Below are 17,509 nucleotides of genomic sequence, written 5' to 3'. Positions count from 1 at the left end.
AAATGTATCATCCGCGGCCTTTATCAGAGCGCTAAATACTGTCATTCCTAATGAAATAAAAGATTAGGTAACATAGTACGTGGATGATTTCCTGATAGCAGAAAGAAACTGGGAATACCACAATAGAACGTTAAGCATATTGCTCGGTGCATTGGAGAGACATAGGGAAACCCTGAATTTGGGAAACTCAGAATTTGGACGAAAATAAATCTAGTTTCTAGGTCACATTGTGACGCCAGAGGGAATAAGACCAAATCCGGACAGACTCGAAACAATCAGAGATTTTCCGCTGCCAAGAACAAAACGTCAGCTACGGGGTTATTTAGGATTAATCAATTTTTACGGGAGGTTTATTAAGATTGGGGGTGCAGCGACACCCAGACTATGTCAGCTGACTGGAAAGAAAACGGTATGGAATTGGGACCCTGTCGCGCAGGAAAAATATGAGGCGTTAAAGAAGGCACTGCTATCGGCACCTCTTCTCGGGCATCCAAACCTAGGAAAAGAGTTTTGTATGGCCACGGACAGTTCCCGTAGTGGGCTTGGGGTAACATTGTTCCAAGAGCAAGAGCAAGGAGGAGAAGTAATACAACAACCTATTGCATTTGCGAGCCGAGTGCCTAGCAAAGCTGAGAGAAATTACACGGTAACTGAGCTTGAAGCTTTGGCGGTAGTATGGGTTTTTAGTAAGTTTAGATACTAGTTGTATGGGAGGTGTGGGGTGCGTACTGTAAGACCTTCGGTACACACTCCATCAGATTATTTGACTTGTCGCTCTAACGAAGTAGGCGAGTGTCAGCAATATGTCTCGTGGTCTTATCGTGGCGTGTTTATCTTCTGCCGTTGGGTCAGACGATAGAAAGGCCACTTGCACGCTTAGAGTAGCAGATTGACGGTGACCAACTTTAACAGAACTTGTTTAATTTTCACACACATTTATTAAAATAATAAACAGCATAGAAATTACTTAACTTGATTCTGGATGCTGTTTACATTTGACAATCTGAAGTTCCTTTGGTCTTGGTACGTTGATCTTATTCACACATATCTCTGATACTTGACAAAGTGTCCATACATTTCTCTTCATGGCTATATACAGGAAAATGATAATCTTATTAGGCGCAGACTGAAACTTGACTATAGGCTAATGCAGACTAATGCAGAGTCATGCAGACTGGTGCAGACTAATGCAGACTAATGCAGACTGATTGATCGGAGGTCTGTACACTCGTTATAATACCTCAAGCTTTATCACTGCGCGAGTGTGATCCGCAAGGAGAAAAGGTTCTACGTTAGCAGCAATCTCATTGGCTGCGTTACATAGTAATACGCGGATCGGTGGAAGCAGAATTTGGTCCGTCTCTTAGGCAGCGCCATCTCGTAGTGCGGAGATGGACGAGCGCTGCGCCTGCACTGTTGTGCTTAGCGGGACACGCTCTACTGGGAAAGTTGTGTACGTGCTGACTAAGTGGAACCATGTACATAACAGGAGGCATACTAAAATCTATACTGACCACAAGTCACAACAGTTTCTGATGTCAGCCAAACTTAACCATAGATGACTCGCTAGATGGGCACTCTATTTGCAGGAGTTTCAGTTTACGGTCATGTATGTTCCTGGGCCACAGAATATAGTGGCAGATGCGTTGTCGAGGAATGCAGTAGGTCATGGTCAATGCTTTGATGAGGAGGTAAACGAGAACAGATATATATGCAAGGTGTGCCGTTCGAGAAATACATAGGGGCAGTATTCACAAATATCGCAAAAGAGCAGGATAAAGACGCGTCATGGAGAATGGTGAAGGACAGAGTTAGAGCGAACTTAGATACCAATCTAGCGCGCTTCTATACAATTCAGAACAGGGTGCTTTTCTACCGGAGAATTCCGAACACACAGGACTGGGTATTGTGTATACCAAATGAAATAGTCAACAAACTGATCTGGCATACGCACCTAAGTTACGGGCATTACAGGGCAAGTAAATGCTGTAAGAAACTAAGGGAATCAGTTTATTTCACTAGTATGGACAGGAGGATCAAGAACGTGCTTGGTAGTTGCAAATTGTGCCAGATGGCAAAATCGTTAACTATCTCATTCAAAGCACCGCTTTTTCCGATAGTGCCAGGTGTATTGAGGGAATTCGGAGCAACAGATTTGTTTGGCCCACTATCTAAGTCAGGGATGGTACCCGTGGTCTAGTTGGCCTTTGGCTGTGCTGCGGTGAGGACGCGCTGTTTGTGTTCCTGCCGCGGAGCGAGCGCTTGTGTTGTTTACATCGTATTCGGCCGTTTCGCGCGTGCCGTACTCAGCATGTAGATCACCATGGCGCACCAATACAGAAAATCGACGCTCAAATTTACGTTTCGGAACGAATTTGCACGGCCCAAAGCACTCGAAGTCGAACGATTTCTACGAGAAGAAGTTAAAATCCCGGCGACCGACATTCTCGGCATTCACTTGTCCATTGTGAGTAGTATCGTCTATGTCAAGATCATCAACGACGCAACATGTGAACGAATCCTTCGGGACACGAAACAGGGCCTCCGTTTCTGCCATGCTGATGGCAATGTGGGGACAGTACACGTCGATTATTCTGGCATGGGACTTCGCATGATCAGAATTTTCGAACTTCCTTTCGAATTACCGGCGGAGGACGTCGTGACAGCGCTGCGCCCCTGCGGCACGGTCCATGATCATATTGCGGAAAACTGGACGCAATTCCAGACATATCCTGTGCTGAATGGAGTCCGCCAGGTCCGAATAGAACTTAAAAGACATGTACCTTCATATCTGACTATCAGTGGCTGCCATGCCATCGACATCTACGATGGGCAACCAAACACCTGCTCTGGTTGTGGGAAGGAGGGACACCTTAGATCAGAATGTCTCCAACGTCGAATCACGCAACTGCCGCCGGCTGACGCAGACCCGCCATCGCAGCCAACGCTGCTTCCCGTGACTTATGCAGCAGCCCTCACGACAGCTACCACTTCACCACGACAGCCGACTTCCACTGTTGGGTCGCGGCTCCATCCTCCAATACAGGGCGATGACGACACACCCGTTCCACAAGCTACGGATTCAATTCCGATGCCGCCGCCCCCGTCGACGGATAACAACATACATGACGATAGCATGGCCGTAGACTCGCTTATTGTGCCTACAGCTGCCTTTGTGCCGGAACGTCGGGAATCTTTGCCGTAGTCTGACACAGAAGGACACACCAGGAAGCAACGCTCCCCGAAGCAACGGAAGCGGAGGCGTAGAGCAACTTCCGAACGGGATGCGACGCAGCCTCCAGAGGACGAAGACTCCACCTTCAATGATGACGCTATCACAGAGGCAGCCGCCATTTGCTGCAGTGTGGCACCACCGAACGGAACTGAGGACAAACCGCATATACCTACAGTGGCAACATCGGATGCCGATATGCAGGACAGACGCTGCCCACCACCTTCTGGAGTGCAAGCACCCATGCCGAGTCCTGAGGATGCTAGGGAAGCCGATCTTGGTTTGAGTTCCCAGACGTGGGCGGATGACCACGACGACGAAGGAACCATGGAAGTTACGCCAACAGGGCCCACGCCATTGGCGCCGGCTCTCTAGAAAGGACGGCAGGTGAGGTTTGTGGGGATGCGGAGGTGTCATTAGAGTCAGAAGCGCCATAGGCAATTCCAGTCCTAATGGATAACTTAACACCTGCGGTTCGGCGACGAGCTTATCGTATCGCCACGCTTAACCTCAACACGATACGAACGGCAGTGAAGATCCAGTTGCTGCGTGAGATGCTTCGTTCTTCGATGTTGACATTGCCCTGTTGCAAGAAGTGTATATAGCGGCCCTCCCCGTTTTCTACGGTTATGTGACACATATGTCACCGGCGGACCGGAATGGCAGCGGTACGGCAATACTAGTGCGCGACGGAATTGCCATCGAAGAAGTGACTTACCTTCCGTCGGGAAGGGGGCTGGCGATCACAGCACTGGGCACGCGCATCATTAACATTTACGCTCCATCAGGAACTGACCAACGCCGCGAACGATCGCTGTTCTACTCGGAGGATATCGCCCCCCTCTTTATCAGCCGCTACGATCAATATATCTTCGGCGGCGACTTTAACTGTGTGCTCCACCCCAAAGACCAAGTCCCACACTTCTCGACTTGTCAAGAACTTCGGCTCCTGGTTCGTGATCTGCTTCTCACCGACTCGTGGGAAACAGTGCACGGTGACCGTCCCGGGCCGACATACCTTACTAGTCACTCAGCCAGTCGCCTAGACCGCATTTATGTCTCACGAGCTCTAGCGCCGGGAGTATTGGACGCCGAACGTTGGCCGCTTGCCTTCTCCGATCATAGCGCTTTCATATGCACACTCACTCTACAACAGCAGCGGATATGGCGCAGCCGAGGACTCTGGAAGCTGAATGTGGCACATCTTCAAGCCCCGGAATGCCGTCGGATGATCGCCAACACATGGCTGGATTGCGAACGTCGTCTTCCCCGATAGCCATCGACTCTAGCGTGGTGGGTGGCCTGTGCAAAACCAGCGTTTCGGCGTGTGCTAACTCAATTCGGTAAAGATATCGCAGCTTGGCATCGTCACACATTGGACTTTTATTTACGATGCTTCGCGAACTCGACAGCCAACCACCATCTCCAAACCGACAAATGGAATGCCGCCGAATTAAAGGTCAAATATTGTCCCTTACGAGGAAACGTTTGGAGGGGGTCGTCGTGCGATCGCGATGTCAAGACCGAGCGGAAGGAGAAAACCCGTCTATGCATCACATCGTGCTCGACAGCCGCCGACGCCGACAGCAGCTGATCACGGACCTCGTATTGCCAGGTGGTAGGGTCGTACTGACTCAGGCCGCGTTGACAGAAGCCTTTGCAGATCACTATCGCCGGTTTGACGACAAGGTGAATACAGAGGAAGAGGAAGCGGACGATCACGACATACTGCAGCACGTGTCGCACACCCTCGACAATGCAGCAGCGGCGACGCTGTTAGGTGGAATTACACGGGACGACATCGAGGACGCGCTTAACAAGGGAGCACTCAACAAATCTCCCGGGCCAGACGGACTGCCGCTCGAGTTTTATCGGACTTTCCGCGATCTAATGATGCCCCGATGGATCAGCATGTACCAAGAACTGATGACCCCCGGTTCCCACGTGCCACCTGCATTCGTTGAAGGTCTCTTTATACCGATACACAAGCCTTCCAGAGGTCGGACGGTCGAGGACTACAGGCCCATTACAATGCTCAACTCGGACTATAAAATCTTCGCCCGACTACTCGCCAGCCGCATAAAGAAGGTTCTGCCTCTACTCCTCTCAATGGAGCAAACGACACTGGGCGGAGTGACCAACATGCAAACGGCAACCAGCGAATGCAGGGATTTAACAGCCATCGCCACATGCTGTCGCCTTCGAGCTGCTCTGATCTCCATTGATTTCGACCACGCCTTTGACACAGTTCACCACAAGTTCCTTCTGTCCGTTATGGCCCGCATGGGCTTCCCGCCTGCCTTTCTCGACATCTTTCAGCGCCTTTCCCGTGGAGCTGCATCCCGTGTACTGGTGAATGGTCGGATTGCGGGTCCCTTTCCGATCCGACGGTCAGTTCGCCAAGGATGCCCACTCTCCATGATCCTTTACGCGATCGCACTCGAACCACTTGTCGGAGGGTTGAAAAACAGGGTCTCGGGAATGTCATTGAGGGATCACGCCTTTCACTGCAGGATATATGCTGATGACCTTCTATTACTTGTCCGATCTGGTGACGAGGTACGGTCGGTTATACAATGGATCAGTCGCTATGGATTGGCAGCGGGCAGCCTCACGAATGTGGCCAAGTCGGCAGCGATGCCGATTGGGAGAGGTCTACAGGAGGACGCTTTAGCCCCACTCCCACTCGTTAACAAGATCCGGTTCTTGGGCATAACATCTACACAGGATGTGCGCCGCACGGCTGCCATGAACTATGTACGAGTACTACAGGCCATACGCACAGAAGTTCGCCGGAACTTACTTCGACGGATGGACCTCCTACAACCTTCACGTGGCGACTAAGATGATCCTCATGGTCCAGGTCCTACCGATATCGACAGCGATGGCACACAAATTGCAAGCAGCGTTTGGATATTACCTTACCGCCGGACACCTATTCAAAGTCCCCTACGAAACACTCACCCTCCCTCCGCGTGATGGCTGCTAGTGCAGAAGATCCTCGCCTGCTACCTACGTGTCGCGCCTCGCACAATTGAGCCACGGCTCCTCCTTTGTCCGGAGGATACTTATTTCCCACCTGCGAAGACTCACGCTCTCACATGGTTTAAAGGCATGTCCATATACTACCTCTTTCGAGATCATGAGAAGATGGTGCTTGATTACTGGCAATTTCTCCAGGACAGTCATAGCACACTTGAGTGTACACCTCGATATCGACAACTATTTGCGAACTATTTGCGCAGTGTCTTCGACAACCCCCCTCAAAGTTGGGGAGTACCGGGCAGAGGATGACCGCCGACATGGGGCTCCACACGCCGCGAAATGTTGTACCAATTTGGAACATGGAATCTGTACGCAGAGGGGCCATGCACATGGAATGGCGTGCGGGATTTGGTTACATTTTTCTTTCTTTATTATCTATCATCACACTATTAGTTTCAAATTCTTTTTCATAGTTTAGAAGGAACTTTTGTTCTGTTGTTGCTACGGCTGTAATTTTCTAATTTTGTTTGTCGTAACTGAAAGACGCCTTTTGTCCATGTACACACACACACACACACACATACATATATATATATATATATATATATATATATATATATATATATATATATATATATATATAACAAGGGGTAGCGTCTAAAAATAAAATAAAAATAAAAAAAAACAAAAAAGTTGGTAGAGCACTAATTAAAAAAAAGGGGTAGCGTCTATTATTAGAAAAAAAAGGGGTAGCGTCTTTGATTCATAATCAAAACGTCTTCGGTCCCGGGTTCGATTCCGCGCCACTGCCTAAATTTTGATAAATGATCAGCATTGGCGGCCGAAGATTTCCGGCATAAGAAGTCGGCCTCATTCTGCCAACGGCCTTGTCAAAGAGGGCGGAGGAGCGGATAGAGGTTCAGGGCACTCTCTTGTCCTAGGGGTGGGAAATTGCCCCTAAAGGCGGAAGAATCAGCAATGATCAACGACATGAGGATGCAGAAGGCATTGGAAACCACTGCATTAAAGACACGTAACGTATATCCACAGGACATGTGGCCTGTAATTGAAGAAGTGTCATGATGATCTTTCCATTGGCAAAAGATTCCGGAATAGTCCCCCATTCGAATCTCCAGGAGGGGACTGCCAAGGGGGAGGTTACCATGAGAAAAAGATTGAATAATCAACGAAAGGATAACGTTCTACGAGTCGGAGCGTGGAATGTCAGAAGCTTGAACGTGGTAGGGAAACTAAAAAATCTGAAAAGGGAAATGCAAAGGCTCAATCTAGATATAGTAGGGGTCAGTGAAGTGAAGTGGAAGGAAGGCAGGGATTTCTGGTCAGATGAGTATCGCGTAATATCAACAGCAGCAGAAAATGGTATAACAGGTCCAGGATTCGTTATGAATAGGAAGGTAGGGCAGAGGGTGTGTTAATGTGAACAGTTCAGTGACCGGGTTGTTCTAATCAGAATCGACAGCAGACCAACATCGACAACGGTAGTTCAGGTATACATGCCGACGTCGCAAGCTGAAGATGAACAGATAGAGAAAGTGTATGAGGATATTGAAAGGGTAATGCAGCATGTAAAGGGGGACGAAAATCTAATAGTCATGGGCGACTGGAATGCAGTTGTAGCGAAAGGAGTAGAAGAAAATGTTACAGGAGAATATGGGCCTGGGACAAGGAATGAAAAAGGAGAAAGACTAATTGAGTTCTGTAACAAGTTTCAGCTAGAGGAGGAGGTATACTTGGAAAAGGCCGAGAGATACGGGAAGATTTCAATTAGATTACATCATGGTCAGACAGAGATTCCGAAATCAGATACTGGATTGTAAGGCGTACCCAGGAGCAGATATCGACTCAGAGCACAATATAGTAGTGATGAAGAGTAGGCTGAAGTTCAAGACATTAGTCAGAAAAAATCAATACGCAAAGAAGTGGGATACGGAAGTACTAAGGAATGACGGGATACGTTTGTAGTTCTCTAACGTTATAGATACAGCAATAAGCAATAGCGAAGTAGGCAGTACAATCGAAGAGGAATGGACATCTCTAAAAAGGGCCATCACAGAAGTTTGGAAGGAAAACATAGGTACAAAGAAGGTAGCTGCGAAGAAACTATGGGTAACAGAAGAAATACTTCAGTTGATTGATGAAAGGAGGAAGTACACACATTTTCGGGGAAAATCAGGAATACAGAAATACAAGTCGCTGAGGAATGAAATAAATAGGAAGTGCAGGGAAGCTAAGACGAAATGGCTGCAGAAGAAAATGTGGAGACATCGAAAAAGATATGATTGTCGGAAGGACAGACTCAGCATACAGGAAAGTCAAAACAACCTTTGGTGACATTAAAAGCAACGGTGGTAACATTAAGAGTGCAACGGGAACTCCACTATTAAATGCAGAGGAGAGAGGAGATAGGTGGAAAGAATACATTGAAAGCCTCTATGAGGCTGAAGATTTGTCTGATGTGATAGAAGAAGAAACAGGAGTCGATTTAGAAGAGATAGGGGATCCAGTATTAGAATCGGAATTTAAAAGAGCTTTGGAGGAGAGCTGACAAGTGCAAGAATTATCGCACAATCAGCTTAACAGCTCATGCATCGAAGCTGCTTACAAGAATAATATACAGAAGAATGGAAAAGAAAATTGAGAATGCGCTAGGTGACGATCAGTTTGGCTTTAGGAAAAGTAAAGGGACGAGAGAGGCAATTCTGACGTTACGGCTAATAATGGAAGGAAGGCTAGAGAAAAAACAAGACATTTTCATAGGATTTGTCGACCTGGAAAAAGCGTTCGACAATATAAAATGGTGCAAGCTGTTTGAGATTCTGAAAAAAGTAGGGGTAAGCTATAAGGAGAGACGGGTCATATACAATATGTACAACAACCAAGAGGGAATAATAAGAGTGGATGATCAAGAACGAAGTGCTCGTATTAAGAAGGGTGTAAGACAAGGCTGTAGCCTTTCGCCCCTACTCTTCAATCTGTACATCGAGGAAGCAATGATGGAAATAAAATAATGGTATAGGAGCGGAATTAAAATACAAGGTGAAAAAATATCAATGATACGATTCGCTGATGACATTGCTATCCTGAGTGAAAGTGAAGAAGAATTAAATGATATGCTGAACGGAATGAACAGTCTAATGAGTGCACAGTATGGTTTGAGAGTAAATCGGAGAAAGACGAAGGTAATGAGAAGTAGTAGAAATGAGGACAGCGAGATACTTAACATCAGGATTGATGGTCACGAAGTCAATGAAGTTAAGGAATTCTTCTACCCTGGCAGTAAAATAACCAATGAAGGACGGAGCAAGGAGGACTTCAAAAGCAGACTCGCTATGGGAAAAAAGGCATTTCTGGCCAAGAGAAGTCTACTAATATCAAATACCGGCCTTAATTTGGGGAAGAAATTTCTGAGGATGTACGTCTCGAGTATAGCATTGTGTGGTAGTGAAACATGGACTGTGGGAAAACCGGAACAGAAGAGAATCGAAGCATTTGAGATGTGGTGCTATAGACGAATGTTGAAAATTAGGTGGACTGATAAGGTAAGGAATGAGGAAGTTCTACGCAGAATCTGAGAAGAAAGGAATATGTGGACAACACTGATAATGAGAAGGGGCAGGATGATAGGACATCTGCTAAGACATGAGGGAATGACTTCCATGGTACTAGAGGGAGCTGTAGAGGGCAAAAACTGTAGAGGAAGACAGAGATTGGAATACGTCAAGCAAATAATTGAGGACGTAGGTTGCAAGCGCTACTCTGAGATGAAGAAGTTAGCACAGGAAAGGAATTCGTGGCGGGCCGCATCAAACCAGTCAGTAGACTAATGACCAAAAAGAAAAAAACCTAAGTCAGTGCAGGGATATAGATAAGTTTTGGTAGCAGTGGAGTTGGTGTCTAAGTATGTGACTTTTACCGCATTGAAACGTGTGACGGGAATTACAGTTGCAGCAGCGATCGTTAAAAACTTTTGCGAGAAGTAGGAACTGTAGAAAAGTTCATAGCTGACAATGGATCACAATATAGATCCAGACAATGGCTAACCACACTGAAGAGAAGAAGGATAAAACCGGTGTTCATATCCCAATACCATGCTACACGTAACCCCAGTGAAAGGGTGATAAAAGATCTGGGAAAGTTGTGTAAGATCTATTGCCGTAGGCAACATAGAAGTTGGGGAATTTTTCTCAAAGATTTTCAGGACATCCTCAATGAGCTACCACTTGGAGCAACTTGTTTGTCACCAATTACATTATTATAGAATGAACCACCACCAGATCGAGTCAGGGTGCTGATAGATTTTCCGCGATCAGGAAAGCAGAGGCACACAGAAATTGTAAAGATTGCGATAGAGCGTATTCAGAAGGCAGCTAAGGATAGACAGGAGAAGCAGAAAGGAGAGATCTGTAAGATCTAATTAGCAGTAGCAAACAAGGTTGTAGTTAAAACTCATCGATTATCAAAGAAGCACAGATATCTAACTAGCAAATTCTTTACTGTATATAGTGGACCATTCAGAGTAAGGCGGATTGTCCATGAAAATGCTGTACTGATTGAGACGATCAAGGGAAAATAATCGCGTGGGCTTCATCACATTTCTAACATCAGATTACGGAAAAGTTAAGGATAGATAGAAAGTAGGCAAGTTATGGTAGATAGTCAGTGTATTTGTGTAATTATTTGTGGTGTGTAACGTTGTGCAGGCTCAAATCGAACATAAGAATTTTCAGGCGGGATGTCAGGAAGTATGAGGGAATAGACTGGTCGAATGAGTCATGAACAGGAGTCGACAGAGTGGTGTATGTACGCATTTTTTGTCATATGGATGAGGATGAAGCAGAAACTACGTTATGATTACTGAGTGGATAAAGATGGTAGATAGAGAGAGAAGCGACGTGATAAATAGTAGTGGACAAAGGTGATATTTAAGGAGAGAAGCAACGTGAAGCAGTGTGATTAATAAAGAGAGATTGGACGTGATGAAAAAGTGGTAAATAAAGGTGAGTAGAATTGAGTAATGTGGAGATGGTTAGATGTATATCACAGAGAGACCTGTGTATACTGCAATCGAGATTGATGTGAATGGCGAAAGAAGACCAGGAAATGATTGACGGACGGAGAGCCGAAATATGAATCAAGAGATGAGGACAACAACACAACGTGAAACGACATAAAGGGAGTATGAGATCCAGATGATGAACGTTGTGGAATACTGAAGTAAGATGTAATATAAGTGTAAATCTAATTATTACAATAACATTTGCAATATGGCAAAAATAATATATTTTTATTGTTGTTGAAGCCTGGTACCAGTATAACTTACCAAAACGGTACCAAGAGGGTGTACAGTTATTTTGCAGGATGAATAATTTGTGTATTTTTTGTTCTTAGATGAAATGTAGCAATTCAAAGTTGATATTTAGCAGGATGAATAATCTGTAAAGTGAATGCAGAGGTAGGCCCATGGAGAGAGGTGCCGGAGTGAAAGGACGAAACTGGAGACTGGTATTCTATCTCCGAAACAACTCCACGTGTTATGTGGTTGAGTACAAGGGAGCAAAGGTATGGTACGTTGACATGAGGGTGGTGGTGTTAACGTTAGCTGACTTCTAGACCTATTCTGTTGGTGTATTAATGGATTGAATGAGAAGGAAAATGTGGTGTCAGTTGAGTGAGAGTCGTAGAGTAGCGTGATCAATGCACACACTCCTGTAAAGGGGATGCTACCGATCCATAAGTAAAACATTACTCTGCTTTATTGTTTGATTTGTATGAACCTCAATGGTAGGTTAGGATATGACGTCATGTGGGTGGCACGTACATGTCCTAGAAATGTTGTTATATATAATAAAAGGTAAAATATGTAAAGAGATAGTAATTTCTGTCTGCCACAAGCACAAAGGTGCTTTGTATATTGTAGATTTAGAGTCATCAGTTTCTAAAGTGTTTATTGTGTTAGGATGCTAAAGTAGTTTACTATTTGATATTATGTAATAGGTAATTGTGAGATGTATAGATTGTTTCTAATTTTTTGTTATAACACTTTCAAAGGCTATTAATTTCAGTCTGTCACAAGCACAAAGGTGCATTGTATATTGTAGTTTTAGAATCAACAGTTTCTAATATGTTCACTGTGATATGATGTTAAAGTAGTCTACTATTTGATATTGTGAGATGGGTAATTATGAGCTGTATAGATTGTTTCTTATTCCGTTTTTGTAAACACTTCCATGTGTTGTATGAGGTACAACAGGTACAATCAATAGCACAAGTGTGGGCTGTATGTAGAAAAGGGATAAATGTTGGTGTTGTATGTGTAGAAAACTAGGGTGTATGATTTATGTTTTTTAGAACAAAGATTCTTTTATTAGCAATGTATCTAATAGATCATACATGTAAACAATGAGTATTTAAATACTGTAAGAATATCCTTTTGCCTGTAATGTTACGAGACGCACGAAAGGGTCTGACTGATTGGGTGTCGTAGCGCTGAGGTGCTCATGCAGAAAGCGCCCGTACCTGCATAACAATGCGGGAGGCCAAGCTGACGTCAGCATGGGAGAAGCAACAGAGCCGCTGCGCTCCCCACTCCACTGTCGGTCGAGGTACACTCCACGCGCTCGCTACAAAAGGTCAACGGCCTGGGGCAACACGCACCTACCACTGGCCATTCATAAGTTGCACCATCCTTACGACTGGAGACAGTATCCCGCAGAGGCATCAGCGGGTGTTTTTTCTGCTCAACGGCTCACGCAGCGGTGGCGCGACGGTAGATGAATGACGCGCGGCAGGGTCCTGCGGGGATTTTTTAACACCAGCTATTAGCTAGTACTGGGATGTGGAGCCGTGAAACAAGATGACTGCTCGTGTGTCTCAATAAGGTGGAGAGTGAAGGTCTGGTGTTTCAACGTTGTGAGTGGTGGAAAAGATTTTGTCTTTACCAAACAGGACGATTGTTTTGTTTTGTCTTGACCACTGAACGGTGGGATCCATAAACTTTTGGGAGTGACTTGTTAAGTGTGCTTCGTAAAATGCATGTGGGACACTTGGTGTACTTGAAGAGGGCAGTTGTCGTTTGGTGACTAATTATTGTCTGAACGCAAGGAACTGAAGTGGGACATTGACATTTGCATTTGTAGTAGGAGACATGTCTTTAATTGGTGTGGGAATAAGTGCTGTTTGTTGGAACTTAAGACATTTAATCACACCATGAACTGAAAGGACAAGACAGTGGGTAATAGTAGTTGTAGGGCCATTTCTGGACGACCAGATTCGTGTGGATGGAAATCTGAGAGTGACTATGCCATTTGTGTTTAATATGAGATACAGATTACTGTTCAGTGCGTGTTCAAAATGCCGATTTGAGTGACCTAAAGACTTTCGTCTGGGTAACCATGGGAGAGCTTTGACACTGAGACAGCGTTTCTAGGAAAACTGTCACCAACTTAGAGACCTTAAGAAAATCACAGAATGAAATGATTCTGTATGACTCGCAAGATAGGGAATAATGTATTTGTAATTATGTAAATTTTTTATATGTTTTATTCTTGAAGGGACAGCAAGTGTAATTGTATTTCATTAACATATGTGTTTAGAATAGTTAGCGCGTGCTTTTTTTTTGTTCTGGGTTATCAAGTTCATGTAGCATGTTTATTAGAATATTTGGTACAAGGATGCTTTAATTATTAGCCAGTGTCGTAATACTAACGTTGCATTGGTCAGTAAGGTTATCACAGGGGACAAGACTTTGCATTGTACAACAAATATCGGAATAAACTGATGTAATTTGATGTCATGGACAGAAATAATCTTGTTGGTGTGTTGACTGAAGCCACTTATTTGCATTATCACAATGGGAATATTTCACATTGAAGCGTAATGGAGGCTAGTCGAAATGCAAGTTCTTGTCGTCTAAATATGTAACAACAGAGAAATGAGCAGTAGAGTAGAATACGAGTGTTTCTGGTGGATTCAAGCACTTATTGCTAACTATTTACTGCGTTTATTGATCAAAGTTGATTGACTGACTAGCTCAGCAGCAGATATTTATACTGGTGCACAAGGCTAAGGTTAAACTCACAGTCGAGTAGTGGTGGTAATTGCTTAAGTGATGATAGTTAATGAGGTATGACATGATGTCTTAGATGGACTATATTACGTAACCAGTATGTAACTTGTGGTATATTTCATTGTTCTTTTTCTCAGATTAATTTCTCTGTAGGTTTGACGTACATTTTAGAGTACATTTATGGAGCCTGACATTCTACATGTAACTAGTGTACGCAATTTTTTCTTTTGTTGATTTTGTTTTGTATTTAGACATTGCTGTGTAAACATTATTACCCTGCAATTTATGAATGTCAGATTACTTCCTCAGTATTTGGACGGTCAGCTACCTAAAATTTCATGAGTACAATTAGTATTTTTTTATTTGTTATAGAATTAGTGAAATTTGTATTACTCCAAAAATAAGGGAGATCCCAGCAACTAAGCAAATTTTTATGTCACTATTATTTTCATTTTTATGATGTAATGTTTTATTTATCATTTGGATTGATGTAAGTTTGTATGTGTACATTACTCCGGATTGTGGAGAGTACAATAATGAAATACCTGTGTCAATAATTTGATAAAGTAGCAGCATTTGGTCATCTATTTAAGGTCACTAGGGCTAAGGTCGCCTCCTGGTTATTATGATGACTTGCTACATTTGTTCAAATACAGTTTTCTTAAAAATATGTTCGGAACTACACTCGCATTGCAAGGATACTACCGTGCCATTTTTTTCTTCATGGGTAGCCGGTGGTGAAGGGGTACAGTACCACCCGACATTGAAAATAGGTACAACATTCTTCGTTATTCTTGTCAGAACAACACATTTTCTGTAATAATAACTAAATTTCACTAAATACACCGAAGCCGGATACCAGAGTAGCAAAGAAGGTCAACTTTTTATTTAATTGACCACATGTGCACTCCCACAAAATAAGTCCCTACATCCAATTTGGTGAGGTCTGTGAAATGAATGAATGTATGGTCGTCTGATAAGCACAGATAGTGTATGTCCAAATATATGATCATCTTTGTGATTGTCCTTTGGACACCTTTGGTGGAACCAAGGAGATGAAATTTACCTCAGCTCTGAGGGCCTGAAATGTGGCTGACCAATACGGTAGCATGGTGCTCCCCCACCTCAGCGGAGGTGCAAATGACCTGAAGAACGGCCATGTTTCAGCACTCTGGCGCTGTATCTTGCTTTGGTGTGCTCCGTAAAGACAAAAGAGTGGAGAGAATGATATGCATGTGAAATACTTAAGAGTAGCTTGGAATAATTGTTTCTCTATTTCAGGAACTTTTGGGGGGAGAATTAAATGACAGGCACGTAATATTAAGGGAATCATAGTAATCTTCGGAAGTAACCAACAGTCACAATGAAACCACGTGCAGCAATAAGTTGGAATACTTGCGAGTGCTAGTACTAAGTTGAAATACTTGCGAGTGCTAGTACTAAGTTGAAATACTTCCGAGTGCTAAAGTTCAGCTGAATTACTGGCATGTGTACTATAGGTTGAAAATATTTAAGAAATGGTGTGAGCAGGACTTGAAGTTAGAGGCGAGCACTTCCATGTGGTGAGTACTGTGTGAGTCTCGAACTGTGTATGATACATAGGATAAAGAGAAGTACTCGTCCATGGTATCAGTTGAGGACTCACGTGTGTGACGAGTATGATCTTAATATTACTTTGAGTGTTACGTTACCGTGTGACGCTAGATTCAAACTCTGAGAGAGAAGCAAGGTGATTCAGCCGTCTATCCAGCAACGCCACTTGGCCTGCATTGCACAGGAAGACGTGCATATATCCTCCAGAGTTCGTAGTAGGAAAGATGAATATGATCTTAATATTACCCTTGCGTGTTATGTTTCCGTGTGACGCTAGATTCAAACTCTAATACTCTGAGAGAGAAAGAAGGTGAGTCAGCCTTCTATTCAGCAACGCCAATTGGTTTGCATTGCACAGGAATAAGTGCATATATCCTCCAGAGTTCGTAGTAGTAAAGGAAAGTTACAAAGTGGTTCAAATGGCTCTGAGCACTATGGGACTCAACTGCTGTGGTCATAAGTCCCCCAGAACTTAGAACTACTTAAACCTAACTAACCTAAGGACAGCACACAACACCCAGCCATCACGAGGCAGAGAAAATCCCTGACCCCGCCGGGAATCGAACCCGGGAACCCGGGCGTGGGAAGCGAGAACGCTACCGCACGACCACGAGATGCGGGCAGTTACAAAGTGGGGCAGTGTCGTGTGAAACTGGGATGAATACTAATTGTAGAGGGAAAGCTGAAAGTGAAGTGATTCTAACGTTGTGACTATTCTTTGTGATGTATTCTATGTTGCCAGTGTGATGTATTTCATGTAATTCAAGTATGTGTGGTTTGCATGGGAGAGTAGCAAAATAGGTTCAGAGGCAGTGGGTTATGCATGTTACTTTTTCTACCGCTCGGTCTGGAGTAAATTTTCGTGATGATGGGTGTGAGAGCTGAAGTGGGAGATATAGCAAAGATCCACCATCCTATCCAGAAACTGCACTGTAGCGTTAGATAATTACGAGACCATAAGATAGAGAATCACCAATGTAACGTCATTACCACTGGGTGGAGTTTCTCATGTGTAATTGTTGTATAAAATGTAATGGTGCGTTTAGGTTATCTTTGAATCATAATAGAATTTATCGAAAAAAAGATAGAGAAAAAAAAGATTGGTGGCCTTGTTCTTCGAATAGTGTGTAGTCATGATATCCACAATTTATAATGTGTGCGCCATTCATATTGAGTGCCATGGCCACGTGTTGATCAAAGTCGTTGGGTAAGAAAGAAAATGTGGTATTGCCAGAGCGTAGTGAACAATCAGAGTTGTGTAAATTCCTAATAGTCAGATTGCCTTATCCGTTTACGTTGCGTAATATTCAAACAGGAGAATAATTTGTGGCTTAATTGTGGGTACTAGATCTCATAATCAGTCATTGATGTTACTCGAGAAATAAGAAGAAATCCACTCGCTTGTCAGACCACATATCTTGCAGGCCTGATTGCTTGATGCCACAGTATGAGCAATGCACGTGGGTGCCTCTCAACTTTGTCTGCTTACGCAAGAGAACTATAAATGAAATGTTGGGGATGTATGGTCTCGTTGGTTGGAAGGGTGCTTTAAAGGGGCGGGGGTAACTGAAAATAGAGCAGCACTTGCGGAGGTGGAAGTTGCCTTTCCTGGA

The sequence above is a fragment of the Schistocerca americana genome, chromosome 2 (assembly GCF_021461395.2).
Source record: "Schistocerca americana isolate TAMUIC-IGC-003095 chromosome 2, iqSchAmer2.1, whole genome shotgun sequence".
NCBI classification, from domain to species: domain Eukaryota; kingdom Metazoa; phylum Arthropoda; class Insecta; order Orthoptera; family Acrididae; genus Schistocerca; species Schistocerca americana.
This window is presented reverse-complemented; position numbering follows the sequence as displayed.